The sequence below is a fragment of the Elephantulus edwardii genome, unplaced genomic scaffold (assembly GCF_000299155.1).
Source record: "Elephantulus edwardii isolate Elephantulus edwardi_28Jun2011 unplaced genomic scaffold, EleEdw1.0 scaffold00142, whole genome shotgun sequence".
Taxonomy (NCBI): domain Eukaryota; kingdom Metazoa; phylum Chordata; class Mammalia; order Macroscelidea; family Macroscelididae; genus Elephantulus; species Elephantulus edwardii.
The window spans coordinates 7,131,930-7,135,126 of record NW_006399892.1 but is presented as its reverse complement, the minus strand read 5'-3'; positions in this window follow the sequence as shown (position 1 = coordinate 7,135,126).

Genomic DNA, 3,197 nt, shown 5'->3' with positions numbered 1-3,197 from the left:
TTTAAGGAAATTGAAAATGTCTTGGAGCAAGCACACCTTAGTCTTCAAATTGAAATCACTGATCTTTAAGATTTTTAAGAGATATTTCACAAGATTTGCCCAATGTGATATGTAGTTTCACAGGTCTAAATATTCCCTAACCCTAGACACATCCACCAGGCTGTGCCAAGAAATATAGAGGATAACCACTTGGTCAATTGAATGGAAGAGATACATATTTATTCCCATTCCAAAAAAAATAAAGCCCAAGGTGATCCAACAGAGTGTGGAGATTATCGGACAATATCACTAATATAATGCTCAAGCTAGATCCTGCTGGAGATTATCCATAAAGGACTAGAACAGAGAACTGCCAGATGTGCATTCTGTGTTTAGAAGAGGTCATGACATTAGAAATTAGTAATAATTGTGGTTAACCTTGAGTAAAGTGAGAATCTCAGAACACTTGATTGTGCTTATGTGAAACCAGGAAGCAGTCTTCAGAACAGAGCAGGGAAACACTGCATGGTTCAAAATCAGGAAAGGAGAGTGTCAGGAATGCATCCTGTCTCCATACCTTTTCAATCCGTATGCAGAAAAGATCATTTGAGAAGAAGGTCTTTATGAGAAGGACTGTGACATCAAGATTGGAGATATGCAGGTGACAGAACCTTGCTTGCTGAAACTGAAGAAGACCTAAAATACTTGCTGCAGAAAATCAAAGACTATAGTATTCAATATAGGTTGAAGCTCAACATCAAGAGGATGAATATCCTCACCACTGGGCCAATTGGCAGCGCCATGAGGGGTGAAGAAAAGATTGAAATTGTTAATTATAGCTTGCTTAGCTCCACAAATAACACTCTTAAGACCAGCAGTTAGGAAATCAGAAGATGAATTGCATCGGGAAAATCTGCTGTCATGGATCTCTCCAGGATGCTGAAAAGCACTGATGTCAGTCTGGAGACTAAGGTGTTCCTAATCCAAGCCATGGTCTTTGCAATTACTTGGTATGCTTCAAAGAGTTGGACAATGACTAAGGATGACAAAGAAGAATCACAGAAAGGTGGAAGAACAGCGCAGAAGAGGAAGACCCCAGATGAGATGGATTGATACAATACCTGGGGCAATGGGGGTTGGTGTATTGGAATTAGTGAGATTAGTTCAGTACAGGGAAGGGTTCAGAACTGCTGTAGATAGTGTCACGATGCATTGCAGGCAACTCAATGGCACATAACAACAACAGCAACATAAACAATGACAAATTTGAGTGAAGTTTTATAAATCATATTTTTTGTACAATCTTAGTTATTTTTATTTATAACATTAATTTCCATGAATTAATTAATTAATTAAAATCTGTTGGTTTACTGGTAAAAAAGCTGCACTGCAATCCCAAAACCATGCAGTTCAATTCATTAGCTACTTTGCTGGTTAGGAAAATCTGTTGTCAGGGACCTCTTCAGAGTTCAATAGACAAAGGTGTACTTGAGCCAGGCCAGGGTCTTTGCAATTATATAATATGTATCAGAGAAGAGAACTGGACAGTGACAAAATATGACAGAAGAAGAATAGAAGTCTTTGAGTTGTGGTGCTGGAGAAGAGTATTGAACATATCACAGATTGTCAAGAGAACAAACAGGTCTGTCCTGTTAAGGGTGAAAGCAGGCTGCTTCTTGCAAGCAAGGATCTTGAGGCTCCATCTCACACACTTTGGGAATTGTTGCCAGCAGAGCCTATCCTTGGAGAATGACATTATTCTTGGGAGGGTGGAGTGACAGCACAGGAGAAGGTGGCATTGGATGAGAAGATTTACCCAATAACTGTGTCAATGAGGTAATGAGGGTAGGTGTTAATATAGTAATGAAGAGTAGGTGTTTCAGAAACAATTAGATTTGATCAGGATAGAGCAGGGTTTAGAGTCAGAGTCACTATAGATTGAAGTTGACTTGAGAGAACATAACAGCAACAATTTATTCTATATCAGTTTAGTTACTACAGAAACAACTTTTTCTTCTTTGCTTTAACTCATCATTTTATAAAATGTGATCCCTTCCATGAAGCATTCTTTTAAGCAGTATTAACTGGCAGTATAGTAGGCACCAATGACTCTCCTGGGTATTGGGTACTCAGTGGTGAATGTGATGGGATCTAAAATAAAAATTTAGATTCCAACAGGTGAATATTTGTTCCCATTACCCGAAAGGTGATCCAACTGAATGTGGAAACTATCAAACAATATCATTAATATCACATGAAAACAAAATATTGCTGAAGAGCATTCCAAAAAGGCTGGAACAGTACATAGGGAACTTCCAGAAGTTCAAGCGGAATTTAGAAGAGGTCATGGCACCAGGGAGATCACTGATGATGTCCCTGGCTGAAAGTAAAGAACACCAGAAAAATGTCTATTTGTGCTTTATTGACTATGCAAAGGTATTTGATTGTGTGTATCATAATACGCTGTAGCTATAATTGAGAAGAACGGAAATATTAGAACACTTAATTTTGTTTATGTGAAACCTAAACATGGACTAGGAGGCTGTTGTGTGAACAGAACAAGAGAACACTGTGTGGTTTAAAATTAAGAATGGAGTTTGTCAGTTTTGTATTCTTTTTCCATACCTACTCAATCTGTATGCTGAGCAAATTATTTTAGAAGTTTGACTCTATGAAGAAGAATATGGCATCAGGATCAGAAGGAGACACATCAATAATCCGTGTTATGCAGATGACACAGCCTTGCTTTCCCTAAGTGAGGAGGACTTGAAACACTTGTTGCAGAAGATCAAGGAATCCAGCCTTCAGTATGGATTACATTTCAATGTCAAGGAAAAAAAAGCGCTCTTGGTACCAGTAGTCAGGAAATAGAGATGCATTGCACTGGGAAAATCTGTAGTTAGGGACTCTCCTAATTATTGAGGAGTAAAGATGTTAGTTTGAATCCTGAGGTGTGTCTGATTCAAATCTAGTCACTTGCTATGTCACTATAACTGGACAATGAATAAGGATGACAGAAGAATTGATACTGTGGCATTGGAGAATAACACCGAACATTCCACGGAAGGCCAAAAGAACAACTATGTCTTGGAGAGATTGAAGCCAGAGTGTTCTTTGGAGGCAAGAATGATGACGCTTCTTCGCTTCACATACTTTGGACATATTGCAAGGAGGGGCTATTCCTTAGAGAGGAGCATAATACTGGGGCAGATAGGGAG